General features: G+C 46.8%; 1 protein-coding gene across 3 annotated transcripts in view; it reads left to right on the top strand.

The window, feature by feature from the left end:
• GJC2 (gap junction protein gamma 2) overlaps positions 1 to 27,324 on the top strand; it is a 112,357-nt gene that overhangs the window by 13,271 nt on the left and 71,762 nt on the right. Inside the window, exons 2-3 of one of the 3 annotated variants that reach the window (XM_073334823.2) lie at positions 16,317 to 16,417; positions 16,998 to 17,057. The gene's annotated coding sequence lies outside the window, so the exon portion shown is untranslated. Of the gene's footprint in view, positions 1 to 16,316; positions 16,418 to 16,997; positions 17,058 to 25,682; positions 25,900 to 27,324 lie in introns of those variants that run through there. The other 2 variants (XM_073334822.2, XM_073334824.2) reach the window with 2 other exon arrangements.

Raw genomic sequence — 27,324 nt, 5'->3', positions numbered from 1 at the left:
CCTTTGGGAAATATGGTCACCCTACATGGGAATCACCCATGGCTGTGGGAGCAGAATTTGAGGAGATGAGGCTTAGGCTAGGTCTATACTGCAGCAGCTGAGAAAGTGAGTCAACCACCCAGGGCAACTCTGCGCTGCACTGGAGTTCTTGGGGGAGGGACGCCGAAGGTGCAAAGAGAGGCAAAGGGAAGAGTCTGCCCTGGTGGTTACCATGGATTTTCCAACACCACAGCCAGTTATGGCCCAGCTGTCTCCTCCAGAGCCAGTTCTCGGGTCCCATTATTTAGGGGGTGATTAGTGGGCAGGCCCTGGATGTCACGACTTAAAAAAACCACCGACCTTCCAGAAGTCCAGAGACTAGTTGGACCCCTGGAAAAATCTCCACTTCTGAGAGTTAAAACACTTAATATTTGGCTATTGGGTCAGTATTGTGCTGTGATTTATGATTTACATAAAGGATGGAAAAAGAAAAGGAGTACATGTGGATACAGACTAACACGGCTGCTACTCTGAAACCTATCATAAAGGATGGAGATGCTGCAATCTGCTGCCGTTCCACTGCTTAATGCTGGATAACTTTGTACAGATCCTGGCCTTTCTGGCAATAATTTGGAGCCCCTTAAAGGTGAGTTTTGGAGGAGGGTGGAATAAATGTCCCCTTTGACCCCCCCCCACCAGTAACAGTACGCTTGCTCTCCTCTTTTGTGCGCCAAGCCATGCGAGAGATTGTGGCACACTGGTAGTGTTGCCAAATACACATAGCCATAGGCTTTAAGGCCAGAAGAAACACTGTGATCATCTCATCTGATTTCCTGCTTAACATAGGCCAGGGAATTTCTCCCAGTGGTTCCTGCATTGAATCCATATGTGGAATTCTGTTAGCCTGCGCTTAGCCTTCCATGTGATTCTGTGCAGGAGCAAGGGCACAGGGTGCTATGAGAATGGAGCAATGGCAGTGAGGCCAAAATCATCTGAATATCAAGACCCAGGAAACTTAAGGAGTGAAGAACAAGGGATGATCGTGCCGCTCCGGTTCTTGGCCAACCTTCATCTGCGACAGACAGAGCTATCAGCCCTTTGCAGTAAGTAGGAGCTGCTGCGATAAGGCCAAGAGGTACAGCAGCACGAAGAAAGGTCTATGGATATATTCACCTGTAAATCCATAGGCTTAAAAAGTTCAGAAGAGGAGGAGACGGAACTAAGTAGCGTATTCTGCTTGAAGTAGGTCATGCGGCAGTTTTATTTGCCCTTGGTTTGTTATGTAGACAGGTTGTACTCGGACAGGTTTGTTATGATCCCTGGAGTTTCGGAATTGCCAGCCCAATGCCAGGGATGGTTATAAACATTTGTATTGGCTTGCTTGGCATCAGCATCAGTTACAATTGACTTTCTGGGAAAGTTGATTATTTAGATGTTGATGACTTTAAAATGAAGACCACTAGGAGATGGTGTTAGATAGTATAAATGGACCCAATACACTGGGAATTGTGAAAGACTTCTCATGAGAAAGTGATCAGAAAAAATATTGCCTGATGCTGGGAGGAAGGGGAGACACAGGAAGCATCAGAGTTACGTTATGTAGCAACCAAATGAAGAATGGATGCGATGACACACGAATGCAGGAGATCAGACCCAGACACAGCATGTAACCCTACCTTGGGCAGCTCTTGCACACCTCTGACAAATACCTGAAGGGGGTCTGTCTCTTTTTAACAGTAGTGTAACTTGCCATGCTAGTAAAGTCTCATTGAATTGGACAGAGCCTTGGTTTGTGTAACTCTTCTGCCAGATGGCGCTGGCAGCAGCTGGGGTGGGTTCAATATCTAGGGGTTCCTTTTCAACCATACAACACAGAATGGGCTTGAGCCCCCACCCAGTAACCTGGGAAAATTACACACCACTCCTGGGCGCCTCTGAGAGGCAATACTTCCCCACTGGTAAGCACAGAGTCTGAGTGTAGGAAAGAAACTTTTAATGAAAGGAGGGAAGTCACCCGACATTAATTAGGGAAAATGCTGCAAGCAGGATTCATAAACCTAAAACTATGAGCAGGACGCCCACCCCGGAGTGAGGGGCAGAGTCTTCTGCCTCATGTTCTTGAGTTCTATAACCAAAAGTTCCTTTACTGTGCCTCTCTCTGGTCCCTCACCACACCCCACACACAGCGGTTTTCCTTAGTCAGTGAGGACTCAGGGTTCAGAGGTGCATCTGTGTCACTGCATCTCCCACCCGAGGAAGAAGACACCTGGCTTGCTGTGCCATCTGAGCACTTGCTCTGGCTGACCACCCCGCTAGGTGGTGTTCCTCTCTGCTGGCCGCCCTGCCAGCCACTGCTCCTTGCAGCCTGGCTGCCATGCCAGCTGCTGTTTCTCGCTGTCTCCCACCAGCTGATTATTCACCACTTTTGCTGGTCGTGTCCGCTGGCCACCTGTCAGTCACCTTCTACTGCCACCTGCCTCTCTGCTGTGACCTCTATAGGTCAGTCTCTTAGTGATTTTTAGCTCTTTGCAGGCTGGACAGAAACACTGCCCCACTACAAGTGATTTCAGCTCTTCTTGAGTACTTAACATAACAAAAAGGCTCCTAATGAAGTCTGTTTAATTCTATCTTTGAACAATGGGGAGAAACAGGCTAAACCAGACCAGGGACCCTTAGGGGGAGTCCACATCTTCTGGCTGGGACACTGTCCTCACACCTCTTACTTTCACAGGGGTCTGGCATTTGAGCCCCTGGCTTAACGAGGTCCTTTCAGCTGAGGGTAACCCCCTCATTTGGGATAGATTAAGCACAATTCTGCTCCCCTTTACTCATACAATAAAGACAACAACATTGATAACAGATTTCACTGCCCCTGCATTCAGTACTAAAGTGATTTGTAACCCAACACCAGCCAAAGTTGATCACTTTAAGCAACACAGTGCTCTATTTCCTGGCTATCTAAGCAGAGTAGGTGTGTTCATGTAAATACAATTTGCTCCTGAAGTCTCTTTCCCCGCCCAGATAGCTATCAGGGGAGAGTTCATTCAGACCCTGCTTACATCTGCGTTTGCATGAGTTACAGTTACCATGTCTGCTCAAATCTTGGAATAATTCTGTTTGCTGCTGAAGAGCTAACGGCGCACAACCACCCCAAGAGATTTCTGGGACAGCACATAGTACAAGAACACAAGGGCAGCTATTTGCTACTGTAAGGATAAAGGACATGGTTGAGAGTCTCAGACAGCACCATGAAGTACCAACTGGTTAGCCTTTTATTGGTAGCTGCTGTGTAGACCCAGTGAGTTCAGCTTTGACTGCAGTCCCTAAAGGGGATAAGTTCAGAGTAACAGCCGTGTTAGTCTGTATTCGCAAAAAGAAAAGGAGTACTTGTCCTTGCCTACAGACAGCCCCCCAACCTGAAGCAAATACTCACCAACAACCACATACCACACAACAGAACCACTAACCCAGGAACCTATCCTTGCAACAAAGCCCGTTGCCAACTGTGCCCACATATCTATTCAGGGGACACCATCACAGGGCCTAATAACATCAGCCACACTATCAGAGGCTCGTTCACCTGCACATCCACCAATGTGATATATGCCATCATGTGCCAGCAATGCCCCTCTGCCATGTACATTGGTCAAACTGGACAGTCTCTATGTAAAAGAATAAATGGACACAAATCAGATGTCAAGAATTATAACATTCATAAACCAGTCGAAGAACACTTCAATCTCTCTGGTCACGTGATTACAGACATGAAAGTTGCGATATTACAACAGAAAAACTTCAAATCCAGACTCCAGCGAGACTGTTGAATTGGAATTCATTTGCAAATTGGATACAATTAACTTAGGCTTGAATAGAGACTGGGAGTGGCTAAGTCATTATGCAAGGTAACCTATTTCCCCTTGTTTTTTCCTACCCCCCGCCCCCCCCCAGACGTTCTTGTCACTTTAGATAAGCTATTACCAACAGGAGAGTGGGTTTGGGGGGCGGGGGGTGAGAAAACCTGGATTTGTGCTGGAAATGGCCCAACTTGATTATCATACACATTGTAAGGAGAGTGATCACTTTAGATAAGCTATTACCAGCAGGAGAGTGGGGTGGGGGGAGAGAAAACCTTTTGTAGTGGTAAACACCCATTTTTTCATGGTTTGTGTGTATAAAAAGATCTTCTGTACTTTCCACAGTATGCATCCGATGAAGTGAGCTGTAGCTCACGAAAGCTTATGCTCAAATAAATTGGTTAGTCTCTAAGGTGCCACAAGTACTCCTTTTCTTTTTAAAGGGGATAAGACACCAGAAGCTCAGCCTGTACTTCCCCTAACAATAGTCATGTTGTTGGACTGGTGTATTAGGCCTGAATCTCAGGGGCAGACGTGCAGCACATCCAGGCTCCCGTGACTCCCTTTGTCTGGCACTTGTCCGCACCTTTGTAAATGCTGCAGCTGGCCATGAGCTGTCTGCAGTTCAGATTCTCGGCAGCAGTAACTGGTACGGCAGGACGTCTGTGAGATCTGGAACAAAAAAACCCTTCAGTTGATTTCCCTTCCCTTCTCTCCCAGGGACACAAAGAGAACGAGGAGCAGGATGTTTTGCTGGTGTTTAATTTCCCTCTACGTCCGACCCAGGTCATCTCTGAGAAATGTGGGATAAGAAAGCAGGCAGGTCATGGAGCATCCACTGCCCAGGTCAACAGGACCAAAAGCCAGGATCTTCCTTAAGAGCAGCGACTCTTCCCTTTCATGTTGTTTGCTTGGCCTTGGACTTTTCTTGGATTTCTAAGGACAGAGGGGACCATTAGATCATCTAGTCTGACTTCTTGTATCCCTGAGCCCATTACATTTTACCCCGTTACCCCTGTATTGGGCCCGATAGCTGGTGTTTGACTAACGCACATCATGGTCGGGTTTATCCTCAACACAAGCATTCCAAGAGACTCTACGTCACAATAATGAATAAGGGTGCCAGCTGGAGACCCCAATTCTAGTTCCCTTTCTGTGCCTGGGTCTCCACTCCCACTCTTTGTATCTAGCACACAGAATCATAGCAATGTAGGGCTGGAAGGGACCTCGAGAGGTCAGCTAGTTCAGCCCTCCCACACTGAGGCTAGATCATCTGTGACAGGTGTCCGTCTAATAGTGATGGTGTAGGTAACGTCTATACTGAAACAATACAACAGCTGTTCCACTGTGGCATTTTAAGTGTAGACAAGCCCTTCGTGACCTGCCCCAGGGAAGACTGGTGGAACAGAGAATTGAACCTGGGTTTCTTAAGTCCCAAACTAGCACCCTCACCAGTTGGCTCCCCTCTCTCTCTGCAATCAGTGGCAGATTACCGTACAGGCCCATGGGGCTGTGCCCAGGGGCCCCGGCCAATTGGGCCCCCCCGTAGGTCGGAACTCCAGCCCTGCACACTCGCTCCTCCTCTCCCTCCCCCTGGGGTCCCGCCACCCACTTCAGGCCCTGGCCAGGCCGGAGGGGAGCTGTGGTAGGCTGAGCACTGAGCATATTCCTCCCACGTGAAGCTGCCCTCCAAGCCCCTCTCCTTCCCCCTCCCTCCTGGGTGGAGCTGCCCCCCTCCAGCCCCTCTCTTTCCCTCTGCCTCACGGAGCTGGGTCCCCCCCAGCCCCTCTGCTTCCCTCTCTCTCCCATGCAGAACTGCCCCTCTCCTTCCCCCCGTTTTACACATGGGTATAGTGAAACACACAGCGGTTAAGTGAATTGCCTACAGCCAAGCACAAAGTGAATCAAGTATCACTGCTAGTTAGAGAACTCAAGAGTCCTGACTCCCAGTCTCCAACACTTGCCAATAGACAACACTGTTTTAATAGAAAACCTCATGTCTCAGCTATTACAATATTTGGCCCTTAGGCAGAGTTCTCTGGCATAACGCTGTGTTATGTGCACAGACAGCTGCAGCTGTCTACACTCAGTCACCTGAAACTACAGGCTCCAAAACTACTGTCACAAGGATCAGCAGGGTTATTAATTCAAAACCAAACAATTTATCGACAAGACGAAACTTTAAGATAGCCACATTTTTAGTGCATTGAACCATTTATTTTCACTGATATTTATTTCTGTGCCTTCTGGGCAGCTGTGGGGAGCCCCGGACACTCCACCTGTCCTGGGCGAGGAGCCAGGGTGCCCGAGACCAGCCCCTCGCCCATGTCCCTGCCCTCCAGGGCAAGTCGTCCAGGACAGGTGGAGGGTTCAGGGCTCCCCACAGCAGCCCCGGCTCCCCAGGCAGCTCTTACCACAGGCCGACTTCCGGCCAGGCCAGGAGGCAGGGCCATGGGGGGAAAGAGAGGAGCAGGGGGTGGGGCCATGTGGGGGGTGTGGGGGTCTCCCCAATGTCCTTTGTGCCCAGGGCCCCAATAAATCTTAACCCGTCTCTGTCTACAAGCTGCCGTCAGGTGCTAATCTAAAGTTTCTGTTCAGTCCTGATGCAGGCAAAACTCCCACTGAATTCATGGAGTTTACATCAGTGTAAACAAGAGCAGGATGGGACCTTGACTTCAGTGGAGTTTTCGTAACAGGCTGAGTAAAGCTCTCAGAATCTGGTCTGTACATTTGTGTTTTCCGGCCTCGGCTGTGTCTGTTTTGGGGACACATTTCAAATCAACAGGAGTTTTCCCCTCAGTTCAGGATTGAGCTCTTCATGTGGATTTAGTGTTATTTATTTTTGGCAGTGGTGGAAAACCTAGTAATCTTGATTAGCAGGCAGTGCTGCACCAAATTGATCCTGGCCCCCCATGGCGACTACCCCTAGCTGCCAGGCCCTTCATCGGATAATTAAAGTTCATTTGCAATTTCTTTCACAGCCTGGCATGTGCTGTGTCCACCAGCTGTGCAGCGATTCTAATCAGGACACCTTTTTTATACGATTTGTTTAGTTAGGAAGTCTTTATGGGGTTACAAATCCTTGCAATATATATATCAGGAACAAAAGAATCATTACAACAATGAGGTTTTGTTTAAAGACATTATACAATAATATAGTCATCATCTCTCTGTTTAACATGGTGTTACCCTATTACAGTATAAGCATCATTACAACACCCATGACATGTTGTTCTTGGTGATTTTGTTAAACTGAGTGAACTCTTTAATTACACATATTTAATAGGCCAGGCATGTGTATCAAACGCTAGTATTCACAAAAATTGGACAGGTGTGCTGGTTGGTTTGTTTGCAGGTGAATATTCTCTGTCTGAGTGTTGAATAAATGAGATACAAGGTAGGCAAGATAATTATTGGACCAACAGCTGTTGGTTGAAGGTACAAGCTTTCAAGCTACTGAGAGCTCTTCTTCAGATCTGGGGAAGAAAGCAGAGTGTCTGAGTGCGTGTCTACACTTAAAACACAACAGTGGCATAGCTGCGCAGCTGAAATGCTTCAGTGTCGACATTACCTGCACCGAGGGGAGGGAGTCTCTCATCCGTGTACGTATTCCACCTCTCCAAGAGGCGGTAGCTAGGTTGATGGGAGAATTCTTCCATCGACCTAGTGCTGTCTATACCAGGGGTTAGGCCAGTTTAACTGCATTGCTCAGAGGTGTTGATTTTTTCACACCCCTGAGCGCTGTAACTATATTGACCAAATGTCCTAGTGTAGACCAGGCCTTAGATCAGATTAACTATGCCACTCAGGGGTATGGATTTTTCACACTCCTGAGCAACGTAGTGATGCCGACCTAATTTCCTAGTGTACACGAGTCTTGAGATAAATACAGGTTGGAACAGATTGTTAAGCAGAAGCGGTAACGTGAGAGGTGGTCACTTGAAATGAAATGGGTCATTGGGGGTTAGATTGTTATGCATAAAGGGTCTGAAGTGGATAGTTAAAGGTAGCAGGCTTTGGGGCATGTTACAAATTGTTGTAATGAGCCATAAAACCAGTGTCTCTGTTATGTCCATGGCAGAGTTATACATTTAAGTTCCCAGGCTTGCCTTCTCTGAAGGTGTTGTGCAGGTTTCCCCTGAGGACAAGTATGGAAAGATCAGATATGGAGTGATCACTTTGTGAAAAGTGTTTGCCCATGAACGATCTGGTGTTTTTGTCGTTTATCATTTTTCTGCAAACAACATATTGAATAAATGGTAACCAAATAGCTAAGTATGTATTGGTCCTCTGTCTATTTTGCTGGGTACCTTTTTGGTGGCAGGCCACATCTTTAAGGCTGGTTAATGGCAAAATAATCCAACAGCGCTGTTCACAGTGGCTAAATTCCATGACTGCGTTGTTTCATTGTGTAGAAGGGGATCATTTTAAAGCTATCCAGAGTGTGCACTGGGGACATTTCCCTTTGGCCAGGGGTATGATCTAACATATTTTATCGATTTGATATCGGATTGCTAATTATGTTGTGACATGGTAGGCTGCCCTGCAGAGGCCAGCAAGCAATTATACTTCCAGTGATCTGACCCAGTGCGTATGCACTGATTTATTTAAACACTCGGTAGACGTGACCTTCGCTTGTGTTGGGTTTATCCAGTGCTGGGGATCCGGGGGACAGCTTGGCTTATGCTAGTGGTGTCTGTAAATGAAAAGTGACATGAGCTACAATTCATTCACATGGCAGCCACATCTTGAATGTTCGTCTGGAAGGAGCATGTCCATGGTTGGAAAGGGGTTGCACCTTGCAGATGGCAGGACTATCCACCCCATGGCCCTGGACCAGCTCTGATGTTACCTCCTCCCCATCATCTCCCCTTCCGAGGCAGCATGGCTCTAGTGTACTGTTGGCAGCTGCCCTGCTCTTACAGGAGGTCCCATGGGGGGGGGGTGAGCTGGAGGAGAAAATGATGTAAAGGTAATGCAACCTTGTGGCACAGTGTATGTCACCTCTGGCTCTGTCTTTGTGCATCCTTCCTCCCATACAGCTCCCTAGGATTAGAAGCGGGTCCAGGAAGAAGCAGATGCAAGGTGACAATCCCACCCCTTTATTGTAGAAAGGCCTCTGTCATAAATAAAAAGGGAAGGGTAACCACCTTTCTGTATACAGTGCTATAAAATCCCTCCTGGCCAGAGGCAAAACCCTTTCACCTGTAAAGGGTTAAGAAGCTAAGATAACCTCGCTGGCACCTGACCAAAATGATCAATGAGGAGACAAGATACTTTCAAATCTGGGGGGGGGGGGGGAAGAGGGGGGGAAAAAGAGCGTTTGTCTGTCTGTGTGATGCTTTTGCCGGGAACAGATCTGGAATGCAGCCTTACAACTGTTAGTTAGTAAGTAATCTAGCTAGAAATGTGTTAGATTTCCTTTTGTTTAATGGCTGGTAAAATAAGCTGTGCTGGATGGAATGTATATTCCTGTTTTTGTGTATTTTTGTAACTTAAGGTTTTGCCTAGAGAGATTCTCTATGTTTTGAATCTGATTACCCTGTAAGGTATTTACCATCTTGATTTTACAGAGGTGATTCTTTTACCTTTTCTTTAATTAAAATTCTTCTTTTAAGAACCTGATTGCTTTTTCATTGTTCTTAAGATCCAAGGGTTTGGGTCTGTGTTCACCTGTACAAATTGGTGAGGATTCTTATCAAGCCTTCCCCAGGAAAGGGGGTGTAGGGCTTGGGGGGATATTTTGGGGGAAGACGTCTCCAAGTGGGCTCTTTCCCTGGTCTTTGTGTAAGACGCTTGGTGGTGGCAGCATACGGTTCAAGGACAAGGCAAAGTTTGTACCTTGGGGAAGTTTTTAACCTAAGCTGATAATAATAAGCTTAGGGGGTCTTCATGCAGGTCCCCACATCTGTACCCTAAAGTTCAGAGTGGGGAAGGAACCTTGACAGCCTCCCTCAGAAAGCACTCTTCAGAAACCCCCTCTGCATCCTTGACTTCAAGGGAGACAACCCCGGCCACTTGAAGACTTGGACTTTGTGAGTTTTGCACTGGAAAATAGTTCATGGATGTTTATTGGTATCAACCATATTGGCAAACCACCATTCACAAAGAATGGATGGAAAACACTGGGTATAAGCAATTGTGGGGTCAAGGCGCCATCTGGAGGATGGTGTGGATTGCACTCTCAGCAAATTTGCGGATGATACTAAACTGGGAGGAGTGGTAGATATGCTGGAGGGGAGGGATAGGATACAGAAGGACCTAGACAAATTGGAAGATTGGGCCAAAAGAAATCTGATGAGGTTCAATAAGGATAAGTGCAGGGTCCTCCACTTAGGATGGAAGAATCCAATGCACCGCTACAGACTAGGGACCGAATGGCTAGGCAGCAGTTCTGCGGAAAAGGACCTAGGGGTGACAGTGGACGAGAAGCTGGATATGAGTCAGCAGTGTGCCCTTGTTGCCAAGAAGGCCAATGGCATTTTGGGATGTATAAGTAGGGGCATAGCGAGCAGATCGAGGGACGTGATCGTTCCCCTCTATTCGACATTGGTGAGGCCTCATCTGGAGTACTGTGTCCAGTTTTGGGCCCCACACTACAAGAAGGATGTGGATAAATTGGAGAGAGTCCAGCGAAGGGCAACAAAAATGATTAGGGGTCTAGAACACATGACTTATGAGGAGAGGCTGAGGGAGCTGGGATTGTTTAGCCTGCAGAAGAGAAGAATGAGGGGGGATTTGATAGCTGCTTTCAACTACCTGAAAGGGGGTTCCAAAGAGGATGGCTCTAGACTGTTCTCAATGGTAGCAGATGACAGAACGAGGAGTAATGGTCTCAAGTTGCAGTGGGGGAGGTTTAGATTGGATATTCGGAAAAACTTTTTCACTAAGAGGGTGGTGAAACACTGGAATGCGTTACCTAGGGAGGTGGTAGAATCTCCTTCCTTAGAGGTTTTTAAGGTCAGGCTTGACAAAGCCCTGGCTGGGATGATTTAACTGGGAATTGGTCCTGCTTCGAGCAGGGGGTTGGACTAGATGACCTTCAGGGGTCCCTTCCAACCCTGATATTCTATGATTCTATGATTCTATGGTCAGAACCTGCCATTCATGTTAGCGAAGAGATCCTTGCACCTATGGAGAAGAGTGGAAATAGATTACAACACCAAGCAGGGATTTGGATCAGTGCCTGACGCACCCACCCTGGCAATAGGTGTTGGCTCTGGTGATTGAGCCTTGCTGACTTGCTGTTGAAAATAACTCACTCACTCCAGCCTTGCTGTGAGGGAGGTGGGAGTGACTCCCCAGAGAGAAGATGGTGGGTTTGGGCTGAACAGTCTGGAGAAAGAAACCCTAGGAGCAGCCAAGCCCGATGGGATGGCTCAAACTGGAATTTGTGCTGGATTGTTGCTAGTTTCTTTATTAACATTCAAATGTCAGCCAGCGCTGCTATATACAGAAAACCCCCTTTGCAGTTTTTTGTCCTTACGTGTGCATTATACGTGTATTTGTTATAAGCCAAGGCTATCGTCACTTTGAATGGAGGTGGCTAGTTCTTTCTTGGGCATTTGTTTTTTCAACAAAAAATCAAAACTTTCTGTGGAGAACAGACACTTTTCTCAAAAAACGCCCAAGTTGGTTAGTCAAATTGTTTAGTAGAAAAACCAGCAGGTTTATCAAAATATGACCAGCCCTGGAGGGTATTTTGATGTGCGCCTGTCTGATGCCTTGGCACTAGAACTAGCCCTTGTTAATGCTGCTCTGATCAAGACAGAAGTGGACACTTAAAATATTATCACCGCTTTCTGACCCGAACAGCTAGCCAAAGTCTGTGGTCCCAACAGCATTCCAGTTGGGAATAGAAATTGACAATGGAGCCTGGTATTTTCTTTGATGCAATCTTGTCGACTTACAAGGAATGTACAAAGTCCTGCTTCTCTGAATGCTGCAGAAATCAAAACAGAGGTGAACGTCTTTGCTTACAGCCTCTTTAGCCAGCACCTGACCCCAAAGTCCTTTCTCTAGCTTCTGCAGACTCATGCACTGGGCTTGTTCAGGCTGTCCCCACATCTCTCCCAGTCTGCCTTCCTTCAGCTTGTTCAGTATCTCTGATACTGACCTGATCCATAACAATGTTTAGCCTAACCCACTGCAATGGGGTTTATTAATAGGACAGAGTCTTTCAAGCCACTGATTGAAAATCCATCCCAAGAGAGTGATGATCCAAGGCTGTTAACATTTCGTTGCTGTTCAGGGGTTTATATGCACTCAGCTTAGTTACCATTGCCGAGTCTTCATTAAGCAGTGTTCCCACATCTCTGAAAACAATCACCAGCCAGCTGGCACTTGCTGGAGTCTCAGCTGGGAGGCCATGGACTGATCGGGCAATAGAGCAAGCTACCTTCTTACTCATAGAGGCTGTGCTTTCAGGTCAGGCCTGAGGCACGCGATTGGAAGCATACAGGGGAAGCTTGCATTGTGTCCTGGGGAGAAATGGAGGATTTCCTTTGCTCTAGAATGGGAGTGTGAAATGCTTCGTGCAGTGGCTGATCTGCTAATTCTAATGACGCAGGACCCTGTTTGCATTGAAACAAAGGAAATCAAAAGGGCAAACTGAGCTATGCAGCTTCACTGAGTCCCACAGATGTGAAAAGAGGCAGGTGAACAGTGTTGAGGGTAGCCAGCCTACGCCTGAATTAAAGAGCATGGCAAGCGCTCCTTGTCTCCTTGGAAGCTGGGTACACTTGGGACACATCTTCATGTGGAACTGTCGTTTCTCTAAATTTTTCTTTCCGTTCCCCTGGAAGAGAAACATCAGCCCCAGAGCTGCTGCCATGGCCATTTAGAGCCCACTCACTTTGGTTCTCCTAGGGCTGCTGCTGCTCCTGTGGCTTGAGGATTAATCTGTCTTTACACTGCAGAGCCACAGGTATGAAGCCAATCGTCTGCTTAAGTGACCAAAGTGCTGATGAGACCTGAACGCTATCAGCTGCTGGCCAGAATTTGGGCACTGGAAGGCTGGGCCAGGACTTTCTGTGTGGGACAGGACCTGGCGCAGCGGGAGCTTTGAAGTGTGACATGGGAGAATTGAAACAGCTCTTCAGGAAGTCATGGAGCTAGTGCTGATCTGGCTGGGTTAAGGGAAACAAAGTGTTAAATGTTTCGGCACACGTTCAGCCTAGTCATGTTTGTTTTAGGCAGAATTTGGAGAAAAGGGGTGAAAAGGGCAAAAAGTTACTGCAGGGCTCCAAGAAAAAAATACATGAGGCAAAAATACCAAGATCGCTAAGTACAAATAAACAGGCTGGACTTGGCCAGAATAGATCACAAGACCAATGCTGTTCCCTCTGACTTGGATACAGTCAAACAGATTTCCACCCTTGTACTAGACGTGCTGAGATCTGTGGTTTTAAGGGTCTTGTGTTATTGACACTGCCTTAGAACATGGACAGTTATTGCTGTGGCATGAGTCCGGCTGCTTGTTGAGTAGGACATTATCCGAAGAGCACCCAGCTCCGGTGCTCCATAATCTGTTCTGAGCACCACCAAATGGGATGCCAGGTGTTGGCTTTAACCGATGAAGCCCTAAATGGTTTGGGACTTGGTTTACCTTGGGGGCCGCCGATGGAGCCATTCCCCCCTCCCCCCGCACCTTCAGGTGGGTGTTCAGCCCACATGGGTCTCTACCCGCTTCTCTGGGCTGGCCAGCGGGCACCCGAAGCTGTCCTCGGCCATGAAGATCTTGGTGTCTCCTGTCTCCTTCTCCAGCCCCATGGTGGCTCCGCTCATGCGCTGCCTCTGGGGTGCCCGGGGCTCTGCGGGCTCCGCTGCTGCCCTGAAGAAGTGGGCAGAGACCCACCTGGGCTGAACACCCACATGAGTGCCCAGCTGCCTCCACGGGCTAATCTCTGCTCGCCTCCCCTGGCCGCTGGGTCCTTGCGAAGCAGGCGGCTGCAGCCCCTGTGGCTGAGCTTGGGCACCTCCTTGTCTCCCCAGGACCCCGGGAGGTTCTGTGCTTCTAACAATATGTTTTAACATAAGTGGTGCAGGGTGGCAGCAGAGCCCTGCATAAAACGTGGGGGTGCTGCAGCACCTCCTGCACCCAGGGCCGCTGTTGGGGGTGCAGGAAGCAAAAGGGGCAGCTGCCCCAGGGCCTGGCGATTTAAAATGGCCCGGGGCTCCTGGCCCCTGCCATTGCGACCTGGCCCCTGCCATTGCGGCGGCGGCAGCAGTGGCTGGAGCCTTGGGCCCTTTAAATCACTGCCAGAGCCCCGGGGGTGCAGCCCGGCCAGCACTGAAGCCCTGGCTGGGGGAGGCTAGCCTCCAGCCCTGCTTCTTCTGGCCGAGGCCCCACCCCTTCCAGGGGCCCAGAGCCAGCCCCCACACCTTGCCCAGGGGCCGGCAATTCTGTTGGAACCCTGCCAGCACCCCTAGTTCCCTTGCCTATGGTCCCAGCTGCCACCCCATGGCCTGTGTCCAGGTCTGGACCTGCACCTGGGGTGGACAAGGATCTGACTTTATTTTTCTTGGCTGGGTCCTGGGGGGAGCGGGAGGGCACGAAAATGAAGCTGCACACAGGGCCCCACTAACTCTAAAATCACCACTGAGTCCCAGTGATTGGAGTAAAATATTCCTAGATTATAAAACCAGCAGGGGCCATTCTGACCATCTGATGTAAGCACCTGCATAACACAGTGTGACAGTCCCCAGGGTACAATCTGGACTGTTGAACAGCTGTGTCCTCTCAGCCCTTCAACCTGGGGTGCCTTTCACACTGCTTCACGGTGAGAATAACCACTCTTGGTCTGTTTGCACACCGCCTGTAGCATGCAAAATCACTCCTACCTGAATTATATAACTGCTTCTAGCCACCCGCTCCTGAATTATACTGCAGAGTGACACCAGCAAATTCCCAGTCCCAGACATATCCCCAGAAGAGTGCATCTTGTACTGCCTAGCTCTTTCCTTCTGTTTTCCTGCACTAAAAGCTCATAGAAAGTCCATTGTTTCATTAATAGAAAATTATATGCACAAACCCTGTTATCTCAAATGGAAGTTCCAGACACTTCAGTCCAAACACACACTAGTTTAGATAAAACAAGTTTATTAACTACAGAGAGATAGATTTTAAGTGACTACAAGTAATGAGGCATAAAAGTCAGAATTGGTTACAAAGAAGTAAAAGGTAAAACACAAACTAATACCTAACTTATCAAGCTAAGTGGACTTAAAGCAAAAAGGTTTTTCTCACCACAGGTCTGGCTCACCACTGGTCTCACCACTGGTCTCACAGCAGTCTGGCTGGATATTTCAGGCAAGACCTCTCCCCCAATTTGACGATGCTCCTTTTATCTTTCATATAAATGCCATGAGTAGAGATGCCATGAGTAGAGATGAAGGGAAAGAGGTGATTTGTATCCTCTGTTCCTCATTTTTATATCTTTCTCTCCTCTCTGAGAATCATCTCCAGGCTGGGGGTCAGGTGACAGCAAGTCTGTCTGCCAAGGTGTAACTTTCTCACTCACACCCTTCTTCCTGCCAAAGGCTGCTTAACTGGGTGATTGTCCAATTGATTTTGTTGCCGCCTGGCTGAGGCATTAGTTTGCTCTTTTCTCTGAGGAACTGGTTTGTGCCAGCTTTTCTAAACATGGAGCATGTCTTAGTAATGTTATACAGTAGAATCTTATAACTTTACATACAATGTTGCCACACATGTTTTACCAGGACAATAATGATCAGCAAATTATGAATTTTCAAATGATACCTCACAATGCCTACTCTGTATACAACTTATCATAGTCTTGTAAAACTGGTGAACATAAGGGTACAGTCTGTCACATACTGTCCCAAGAATCTCACCCAGTCTATATGAGCTAGAATATGTCTTTTAGAAAAACATCCAGTCTTGAGTTAAAGACCTAGTGACAGAGAATCCACCACACCCCTAGTTAAATTGATTCAATGGTTAATTACCCTCACTTAAAAACGTGCACCTTATTTCTAGTCTGGAGTTGTCTAGCTGCTCTCTTCTTCTGAATGGGAGTATGGGTTTCAGAATCCGACTCCTACCAAACCAGGGTAGAGCTGGGAGTAAAAACCAGATGTCCTGTCCTTCTCCTTTGTCTTTGCTCCACAATACGTATATTGTGTTTTTATAACATTCTCTGAAGGTCATTTGACAGAAGTGCAAGAAGGATATTCTTTTACTGGTGCCCAGCCTTTGTGTTTTGTTATGGTGCCTTTGTAGTAGCTGCCCATGATCACATGCCCATGGGGTGGTATTTCTGTCAGGAAGAAGTGAATGAAGCAAGGGGCAAAACCTTTGATTGAAAAATGTGTACTATTCTTGGCAGTTCTGCAGATGGAACAATGAGACCCTTGAGAGCAGAATCTGAAATGATGCCTCATAGTGCTTGGTGGGGAGAGCTGCCTGCCTGAACCCAAAGAATGATGAATTGTCTTTCTTTCCTTTTTTTTTGTTTTTAGTACTGAAGCCACCAGCAGCAGCGATTTTGTCCAAACTTTCCGGCTATGCAGTGAAGATCTGCAGCTACGAAGCAGCTTTTTTTTTTTCCTCTCCGTGAAAGGTAGGGAACTCCTCATAATTCGGTTAATAATATACAGCTCAATGTGCATCTCAGGCAGGAATAAAATACGATTTTCACAGCAAGGGGTCACTTCACACTTTAACCTTTGCCTTTGCGGGATTCCAAGGTGTTGACCCTTGTGATATGGACAAGATTGGGAAGAGTGAAACTCGGCTTACCTTCTGGTTTCCCTTATGCCAACTTTCAAAGTCTTTATGTTAAAGATGAGCTTCAGCTGTAGAACTGAGATGCCAGTCTGTATTTTGAATACCCCCAAATTTGGATCTGCTGTATTTGTTCAGCCCATTAAAAAGATGAGGATGGGTGGGAACTTGATCCAGATCTGAAATAGAACGTGGGTAAGATTTTCAAAAGTGCCTGAGTAATTTAGTAGCCTAACTCTGCTTGAAACGTAAAGCTTTACACATTTTTTACTGAAGTCTGTTTGCAAAATTGAGATCTGGATCTAAATTTGGCTTTCAAACACGACAAGCAATTTTCTATGGAAAAAGATCATGGGTCTGGCTCCCCTACCCTGTATAGTCAGTACGTTTTCCATTTTCTCTCTCCCACGCATCAGCTGGGGCAAGAAACAAAGTTTTAAAAGCAGGAAAGCTGGATTGCAAAACCACAGGGGCAGGTGCGTGAAACTATTTTTAACTCCTCTTGTTCGGTTGACGAGGCTTCATATCAATGGTTCCATTTATAAACGAAAGGAATTTTGAAAATTAAACGGTTTTGAAAATGTCCTTTTGAAACTTGGAGGTTTCAGTAACTTTGCTGAAGTTGAGCTGCAGAGCACAAAGAAACTGCGTGTGAGTGTGTGAGAGAGAGAGAGAGACTCACCTGTTGTATCACATCTTTAGGACAGTAAGTTCACCAGGGCCTGGAATGTAAATGTACCTGTACCGCACATACCTGGCCTGGTTGGGGCACTAGAGATATGTTTACAGCCTCCCAGCCCGGGTAGACAAACCGGCACTAGCTTCACTCGTGCGAGTGCGCTAAACGTAGCAGTGTGGCCGTTGCGGCATTAGCCACTCGAGTCCAAGCCCGACTAACCCCTGGGTCTGTGCTTGGCTGGCTAGTCTGAACTACCACCTGTGCGGTAACATTCCCACTAGCTATTTTTAGCACGCTCGAGCGGAGCTAGCATGATCTGTCTCCCTGGGCTGGGAAGGTCACTGCCAGTAGGGTGTAGACATACCCTAGGTGCTACTGTGATATCGATATGGCATTGCCAACCTCAGTCAGGAATCACGAGTCAGGCCCCACAAAAATCATGGCATTGGTTTAAAAATCACTTGGGCTGTTTAATCATCTATTTTGGGTAGTTTGTGTTTACCTTGAGGTTTTTGAGCCTTCAGGGTGCACTTGGTTTGCATTTATAAGCTTTTCCCCACCGTCATGAGGGCTAGAAATTTACTGTTTTTAAAAACATGCAAGCTGAGAGTCTCATGTAACCACATGACTCCAGGAGCTGAAGCTTTAAGAGAAACATTAATTCTCATGAGACCAGCAATAAAACTACGAGGTGGACTGGCAACACTGCATAGATGATGATAACCACGAGGTTACGGCATATTAGTTGTACCAGTTATTCAGTCTGCATTTGTTGTAATGTCAAGGTGCAGAATAACTCTACCAGCCTAGGGGTATTTTTAAAAAAGAGAATTTCAGGTGCTCAGTCAATTACTCAATGACTTTTTGGAAATCATAGAATCATAGAATATCAGGGCTTGAAGGGACCCCAGGAGGTCATCCAGTCCAACCCCCCGCTCAAAGCAGGACCAATCTCCAACTAAATCTATTTAAAGTTCCTATCTGGCCCCTATTACTGTCATATCTGAGCACCTCATGGTCTTTAATGTGTTTATCCACAGCGTAGTGTGGTAGGGCAGTGCTATTATCCCAGTTTTACAAATGGGAAACTGAGGCACAGCAAGCCTAAGTGACTTGCCCATGTGGTCACACAGGAAACCAGTGGCAGAGCAGGAGTTGAACCCAGGTCTCCCAAGACCAGTTCCCTAATCACTGGATCATCCTTCTCCCAGACAAAAACCCATTCTCTTTTCCTCTCCTCCCTTCCCCAGTTCCCCTTGGACCAACCGTGGCTGCATAAGGGAAAAAGTAGAGGGTGATTGTATTCATTTGGTCTTAGCTTGTCTTGCAGTACTGTGAAAATAAAACTAAAGGTCTCTAATGTGAGTGCTCATGCATTGGTTGGGAAAACCCTGCATTAGGGTGTGTTTGTGGCTTTGTCAGCTCTCTCTCCAAAGCAGAAATGAAAAAAAGACGTGCCCTGGCCCATGGCTTCTGTTCCAACGGACCAAGTTTCTGCTGCATCAAATCATGAGCAGTGAAGGGCGTGCTGTGGATAGGGCCAGATCCTGTGTTCTTTGAACATTCAGCCTCCCATTTCAATCACGGTGTTGGGTCATGCCTGTATATGCTTGGTTTTCCGTTATTTATTTCAAATTTCTAAAATTCCGCCCTGTGGCTAAGGGCATAGAAACAGAACTGATTAAACACACTTGCAAATCTGTACCTGTTCAGAGGCAAAAGAGAGAAGGACAGTCCCTAAAACAACTAGTCCTTCACTCTCCCTTAGCCAGGCATACCCTTTTCACCCATTTGTCCATTTCATCCACTGGGTTTGTCTTTAACCAAGATTGGGTTGGGGCAGGACTGTCTCACAAGTGGGTCCCTCTCCATCCTTTCTTATAATGCTGAAAAAAAGAGATTATGCTTTAAAGATTATCAAATTTGAGTCTGCTAGACTCAGGCACTCTCAGAAATCTGCTGTCTCTCATACAGGCAGCAGGCAGTGTGTTCTAATGGTTAGGAGCACTGGCCTGGAAGTCACAAGGCCTGGCTTCTGTTTCTGGCTCTGCTACTCACACTGTGTCACTCTGGGCAAATCACTTTGCAGCTGTTTTCCCACCCTTTGTCTGTCTAGTCTGTTTAGACTAAGAACTCTTTGGGGCAGAGATTAGCCCCTACAGATAGTGGAAGTTCATTGTTTAGCGGGCCTCTCTATTCGTCCGCAGGACGGGGGTATGCGTCGGGGAGAAGCTGCAGGGGTGCTGATGGTGGGAGTGCGCTGAGGGTTACATAGGCTACTCCCTTATGGGTATTTTGTAACCTTGTAGCTTTTTTAACCAAGTCAGATGTTTGCCCCCCATTCCACTCTGTACGGTTTGCTCCGTACTGCATCAGGGTTCACCAGGCTAGTTGGCAGATCTTATTATTAGTTAGCGCTTTTTTTGTTTGTTTGTTTTTTTGTTTCGAGGCATTAGCCTAATATTGCCGGAGATTTGGGTATGCCCAACCCCTTTGCCTACCCCTATTCCCTCGTCCTTGGGAGCGACCCCTAGCATATCCTTCCTGGTTCCCGATGGTCCCTTTTGTAGCGCTCTCATCTGTATATGTAACTGCAGGTTTTATTGCCGCCATATAAGAGACCCATTTTTTTTTTAATGGTGGGTCGCGGTCCAGAGTGAGTGGTTATTTGTTCCCCCAGGTTAGCTGGGTGATTATTTTGCCAAACTGCAAGTTTACCAGAGTAATACAGGGCCAAAGAGGCAGCGCAATCCCTTAAGGACCAGACACTGAATGCTAACTCATTTATCAAGGTGGTACCCTCGATTGCCACCAGGCCAGCCGTTATTTGCATTAGAGCCCATCGGATTAAGTAATTTTCAGGGTCCTTGTTAGGCTTTTGAGTGGAGGCTACAGCTTGTGCTATAAAGTTACGCCTGCCTATTTGTTTCCCAAATGTCGCCATCAGGGCCAGGAGGCCATCGGCATTGATGACTGCTATTTTATCCAGGGTGGCTCTAATTTCCGGGGCTGCACATACCCCCATGAATCGATAGACTTCTGGGGTAGTTAGCCCTTCTTTGCCTGCCAGTAAAACTGCATTGTTGCACCATTTAGAAAAGGTGTTTTGGTTCAGGGTCCCCAAATAATTAGCAATTGCTTTTAAATCGGTGGCTGACACTGGGACTGTGGTAACGGTCGTGCTACCCCCACCATCTACGGGGGTTGTCACCATACATCTTTGGATAGCTGCTGTCAGGGCTATGGGAGTGGGAGTGCACCCATAGTGTAGACATTTTTGGCGGATTATTTTAAATAGGGGTGTTTTTGTTTTTTGGGGGGTGTTTATTTTTTTTTTTAAAGTTGGGATGTTTTTGGACAGTGTTTGATTCCATTTTTTTGCTGTAACTGCTGCAACCTGGTGGGTTGCAAACCCTAACTTCTGCTAGGCTGCTTAATAATTGATTCGCAGCGATTATGGCTTGCAGGAGCTCTACCCTGCTCTAATATTAGGCTTTTTATTATGCTTTGTAGGACCTGGGGTTTTTTTTATAATTTTTTAAATTTGTTTTATAATTTTTTTGTTTTGTTTTTAATGTTTTTATAGTATTTTTAAGCACGTTTAATTGGCCATGGATTCCCGTACTTACTGCTTTCCAGTTTTTTGCGTTTTGCTTTTTTGTGCTGAGCTTTTCACGCAGTGTGGTCTTTTTTGCTTGGCAATTGGCCAGTTGGAGGAATGCCTCGTTACAGGCTTCCCATAATAGCCAGAGTGCAGCCAGATCCCTTTTTGATGGGTTTGAAGGTTTATAAATCAACAAATATTTTGCCAATTTGTCTTCTAAATCGGCTATTGTGTGGACATTGGCTATTGCTTGTTCTGTCCATGGGCTGTGGCCAAATTTTTGCAAGATCTGTTTAAAAGGGGTGATCTTTTGCACACACGGCAGCTTTTTTAGCTCTGCCAGCGTATTGTCCGTAGGGGACTCTTTTCGTTTGAATATTTTGTATTTAAGATATTCAATTGTTATTTTTAAATTATTTTAAGATTTTGTGTTTGCCCGTGCCAGTGCCGGGGCTTATAACTTCTTTTTTTTATTTCTGTTACCCGTCAAAGTGCTGGGACTTACAATTTTAACCCTCTCTGGGCCAGAGGGAGAGACGCTTAGCCTCCCTCTGTATCACTCAGACTACTACCACCGAGGCTTCATACACTAAATATAAAAATCCCTCCCAGGATTAGAGCAAGAAACATTAAGTTCTCCTCTTGAGCTCAGTCTTGCTACGGCTGAGGGTGTATGTCCCTAGGATTTTTCGGTTTGGAGCAAGGATCTCTAAGTCCTCCTCCTACTGCCTGCATTCTCCACCAAAAATGTTATGCTTAAACAAAGCACACGAGATCTTTTATAGGGGAGAGGCAACATGCCGCATTTATTGAGAATACAGCAGTTAGCATATGCTTTTCAATCACACCCACCCACCACGCACACAATCCCGCCAGTCGATGTTTATAGTTACCAGTCCAGAGTCTGGATTAATTTAGTGGCCAGCCAGATTGGTCGCAGAGGGGAGCCGGGCTTTGTTGGTCACAATCCGATGCTTTTGGAGTAGTGGCAAGACGAACCCAAAGTCCCATGGCCAAGCACCCTGTTTTTATAGGGTTTTGTTGTTGTTGAAGTTTATGGATTTTGCTGTTTCAGTTTACGACCGGTTACTCCTTAATTGGTGTTATTTTTTTATGTTAACATTTTAAAACACCGCTGAGAGGGTCATTCTGTCCTGGATTTGATTTAATCAATTGTGTTTAGGGGTGCCAGCTTCCACCTCAGGGTCGTCAATCTGCCATTTCTTAATTATGGGTGTGCGTTGATGGTTCTTCTTTCATTAATAAGTTTTGATAAGTGTTTTTTCTTTCTTTTTTTTTTTTTTGGACCATTTAGTTAACAATGGCCTTTACACCTTTTTTTTTTTTTTTTTTTTTGGATGCACGCATTTCTTATGTACACAAACAATCTTTTACAGAGACCTTTGAGAATACACACAGCAGTATTTCATATAGAGCGAAAAGATATTGTAAATTAAACCTTGCTAAATTTTATAACCAAAACAATTCACATTGAGGCCCAGGCCTTCAACGTTTCTTTAATTTACTTAACATAGACACAATACAGGATTCTCTTACTATCTAAACCTTAAAACAAAAAACTAAAAGGGCCCAATTTGTAATGCATATGGGAAACAGAATCCCATAGTCCCAGAGGGTCATTCCTTTTTGCTATTTAAAAAGGGTGGCTGGCAGGATGAAATCAAATCATACATTACTTCTCATAGTACAATTATAAAATTCTGCTCCTACAGGGGGACAGACCTTGAGTTCCGCTGTGCCTCTGAAATCCAGGTCCAGCAGTTTAAACCCAGTGTGGTGTGGACGCACTAGCACAAGCTTGGAAACATTGAGTTCATGAGCCTGGGTCCCACAGACCCTGGGTTACAATGCTGTGTACACAAACCCAAAAAGGGCCCCTGTGATCCATGAGACTCTATCTTCTTTAACCCCTCTGGTGATGGCTAGGCCACAGAGAAGTTGCTGAGTCTGTCATGCTTCTGTATCAGATATAAGACTAACTCCAGTCGTTGCTTATACACACCAGATGTGTTCACCATAAGATCCTTTAGTGCTCTGCCAGGTATAGCTGAAGTTCGTTTAAATGAGGTATTTTACACACAGTGCCTCCTAGTGGCTGTGTGGCATAATATGGATTAGCATTCCACTACACAGCCCTGTATCGCGTTGGCTAACCCAGGTGGGTCTTGGAACTCAGGCAGTAGAGGCTCATGGATTCAGATCCAGAGGTCCGAGGTTCGCTGCCCACAGCCCACGCGCAGTGCAAATGGAAAATGATGCATCCAGATTACAAATGCTTGTTGCTTACAACTGGATCAAGCCACGTAATTTCTTCTTACAACTGTGTGTGTTACTGTCCCTAGGAGAGATGCAGCATCTGTGTTGCCAAATAGGATTTGTGGCCAAAAGGAGCTTTTTGGTGACATGGACCCTAGAAATGAGGGTGCGGTCATCAGATCATTATATACCTCTTGCAAATATATGTAGGCCCAAATTTTCAAATGCAGCTACTAATTGTGAGCACTGGGAGCTCATTTTAACACCACGGGCCACAATTCCAGTTCAAGTCAATGGGAGCTGCAGGTGCTTTGTACCTCTCTATATTCGGCCCCTTAAAAAGCTGGGCACTCAGAATTTGAAGCCCCCCAAATGTAGTGACTATTGTTGAAAACACATTAGCTCAGTTTCTCCAGGTCGCACCCACTGAGCAGTGTAATTGGCATCGCTACATTTGGTAGCGCACAGTGTCTGCTTTCTCTTCATGACAGCTGTGGTTCCTTCCGCAGTGCAACAGCTTCCAAAAGCTAAAGATATTTTTGTTTGAATGCAGCCAGGAAGGCAGTCAGTTCTTACAACTGCTTCAAGGCTTGGCTTCCGGCAGAAGCAGATCTAATTTGTCATCCAGCAGCTGTCAAAAGCGCTGTAAAATCCTCGGACTCCTGCCGTGTAGAGAACAAACAAACCAATGGGAGATCGGTTGAGAGTGCAGGGACTGATTCTTCACCACCTTGAAACTTGTGTAGTCACTTACACTTGGGCAGAGTGGGTGTTCAGCGATTAGTCAGCGTTTTACATCTACTTTGCACTGAGATAAATGATGACACCTGGGAATGGAGAATTCCCAGTGCCTGGGAATGGAGAATCCACTATCTCTGCAACATTGGCCCTGCTTTTCAGTACAGACTTCCTTTGTCTGATGTTATCTGGGATGGAAACACATGCTAGAGCTCAAGGATGCTATCATGTATTGGCTGAGTTCCTGATCCTGCAACAGGATCCACACAGAGAGCTTTATGCTTACTCAGGGTCTGTGGAAGTTAGTTGGATGCTGTGCAGATGTAAGGATCTAACCATTGGGATACATTTGCAGGATTAGGGCCATAGTTCATAGGTGATTATGTGGGCCCTAGAGAGGCTGGCCCATGGAAAGGATATAAACCTTAGTACTACAGACAGCTGATGGAGATTCTCCTTTAGCCCAGATGGTACAGATGCATGTTTTAGGAGCCAAGAGACAAAGTTTCTGTCATTACAATTGGCTGTGATTGATAATTTGTGGTGATCCCAGTGCTGGCTGCAAGGGTGAAGCACCGAGATCCCTCTCTGTCAATGCCAAGAGGATAAAATCTGCCCTGCTCCTTGCAGAGATGGCCAATTGCCACATGGCATGAGGCAGCCACACAGGCAGGACCTGACAGGAATGTAAAGTTTGTTTTCCCCTTATGGAAAGCTACAGGGGAAAAGGGGCAGGGTTCCTGCTGTAGAACCAACGGGGAGTTGTTCCTCTTCACCAGCTCTGGGGCTCCATGCTCCCTCTCCAGATACTGGCTACCCTGGCTCCAATGCTCAGGTCTTGTCTGCCAACAGCGGAGCCGGGAACCCCTGGCTATTGCACAGTGCAAAATGGAGCCATGGGAAAGTGAATGGGGCCTCGGTGGGAGCTAGAGCTGGCTGGTCACTTTTGGGTGGCATGTCTCTCCATCGGAAAATGCTGATTGGATAAAAGTGAAAAGTTTCACAGAAACGTGTCGCCTTTGACCATGACACATTTGGAAATGAAAACCAGCCTTTCAATCAGGGCGCTAGGTTCCATTTTGCCCATTTAAGAACGGGGCCGTTTTGATTTTTCCCTCTCTAAATGGCTTTTCATTTCGATTTTTCATTTGACATCTGGCGGTGTAAAACAAAACCAGTGTCAAATCAGAATGAAACATTCTGATGGACCCAAATACAACTTTTTTTGTGCGTGTGGAATTTTGGTTCAGAGAAAATGTTGACGTTTTTTGTTTCCATTCCAGAATGGAAGAAATTTCAAAATAGTAAAATTCCTCCACAAATGAAAAATCCGGTTCCTGCACAACAGGAGCTGCTGTGCATTGAGGGCTCTGGAAAATCAGGGACCTTAGTTGGGTGCTTGAATGTGCATGTAGGAGCCTAACTTCAGGTCCCCGCTGTTGGGTTTTTTTTAAAATAACTTGGCCCTACTTCCTTAGTGCGACACCTAGATAAGTGGCCTGATTTTTTCTGAGGTACAGAGGGCTCTGTGCTGTAATTGGAGTCGTCATATTGTCATTTTTCTGGATGAATTTCAGACCAGAATAAAACTCTTGGGGGGAATTGGCAAAGGAAAAAAAGACTCCTTTGTCGTCGTCGTTTCCCCCCCCCCCAAAGGAATCTGCAGCACGTCTTCTTGATGTTTACTCAGTCCATGAGTCAGCCTTCCCATGCCCCGCTCCCATTGGAGGGACCATCTCTCTCAGGAAACTTTCCCCAGCCAAGCTCCAGCATTAGAGTCTCCAGGCTTGTGTAGCGGGAAGAGAGATTGATTTGAAGGAGGGGAGGAAAAGAAACGGTTTGAAGCTCTGCCTTTGCTGGCTGTTCCTGCCTAAATTCCCGGGCCGGCAGAGTCCATGAAGCGGGCAGGGAGTGGGAACAAGCCGTGGAAAGTGTGTGATTCTTTCCCTGCTGGGAATGAAGATACCAAAGCCAAGAAGGATGGGACGGTTTTGCAGAGCGCTGAGTCCAAGAATTCTCAGTATGTTGATTTTCTTTTCTTATGCTGCTTTTAGCCTGAAAGTGCTGCTGATTCTTCTACAGGAGCTTTGAAAATGATCCCCCTCTTGAGCCAGATCTGCCAGTGCTCAGACATCTCCTATCTTCTGTCTTTATTTTACTTCCTTTTATCTCTCATTGGGACATCTGCATGGGAACGGAGGGCCCAATTCTCCATTGCTCTGCACCTTGTGCCATCAATTACACCAGTGCAAAATGCAACCATTCCAATTTGGTAACATTTTATACGCAGTTTGCCCTGGTATAATCACCTCCACAAGGTGCAGGGCATGAGAAATGTGGCCCATTTCTTTGCTGTATAGTGGGTCCTCCAGGTGCAAGTGCTGAGTGTCCCCAACTCCCATAGCCCTTGAGCGTTTGGGGTCTGATCTGGCATTTTCTGAAGCCAATGGAAAGACTCCTATTGACTTCAAGGGATTTTGGATCAGGCCCTGGGCCTGGTACTTGTTCCCTGCTTAGAGCAAGTGTGAAAAATCAGGATTGGGGGTGGGGGGGGGGAATAGGAGACTGTATAAGAAAAAGCCCCAAATATCGGGACTGTCCCTATAAAATTGGGTCTTTTTTTCCTGCTAGAAGTAATGACCTCCAGTGACTTCAGACACAAATGCAGATTGTGACTTCACTGATTGCAAGGGACAATGAAGCCGCAGGAGTGGTCAGGAGGGTGGATCAGTTAATTCTGAACTATTACCAAACAGGAGGAGAGGCAGACAGAAAGCACCCTCTCGCCGCAGAATTGCCCGTTAACAGAATGGTCCCGGGAAGAGGCCCCAGCAGCTCTGTAACGTTAGATTTCCGCACCTAGAAATGCATCTGGAAGCACTTAGCTTTCAAAGGTCTTTTTCTGTTAGCTGGTAACGGCTTGTTGGGTTTGAAATGCTTCAGTCTGAGGAGCAGAGCGTCCCGCATTGCTGGCAAAGGGAGAGAGAACTGGCTTTTAGCGCTGCTGGGGTAGGTGGGAGGAGACTCTGAGAAGCTACCAAGGGGCCCGGTGCCCCCTGCATGCTGTTGATCCCAGCTGTGCAGGGGCTGCCCAGAGCACTGGGATTGGAGTGGGGAGGGTTAAAAATAAGTTATAGTCAGATAAGGACACCTTCTCTAGAATGAGATCATCCCCCTGGAGTCCAGCACACTTTGAATCACCGTAACTTTCCTGAGTGTCCCTGTGCAGACAGGGCCTTAGAGGAGCTTTCTGCTGGTCCTTGTGAGTCCGAATGTCCTGAGTCACTGGCATGCACTGCTGCCTCCAGTCAAGCAGCCCATCCCTGTGCAGCAAAACACATAAGCATCTGCTTAACTTTTAAGTCCTTGGGACTTAAGCACAGGGGGTCTGGTGGACAGAGCACTGGCCTGGGATTCAGAGAAGCTGGGCTCTATTCCCAGTTCT

The sequence above is a fragment of the Lepidochelys kempii genome, chromosome 2 (genome assembly GCF_965140285.1).
Source record: "Lepidochelys kempii isolate rLepKem1 chromosome 2, rLepKem1.hap1, whole genome shotgun sequence".
In the NCBI taxonomy this organism is placed as follows: Eukaryota; Metazoa; Chordata; order Testudines; family Cheloniidae; genus Lepidochelys; species Lepidochelys kempii.
This window is presented reverse-complemented; position numbering and strand designations above follow the sequence as displayed.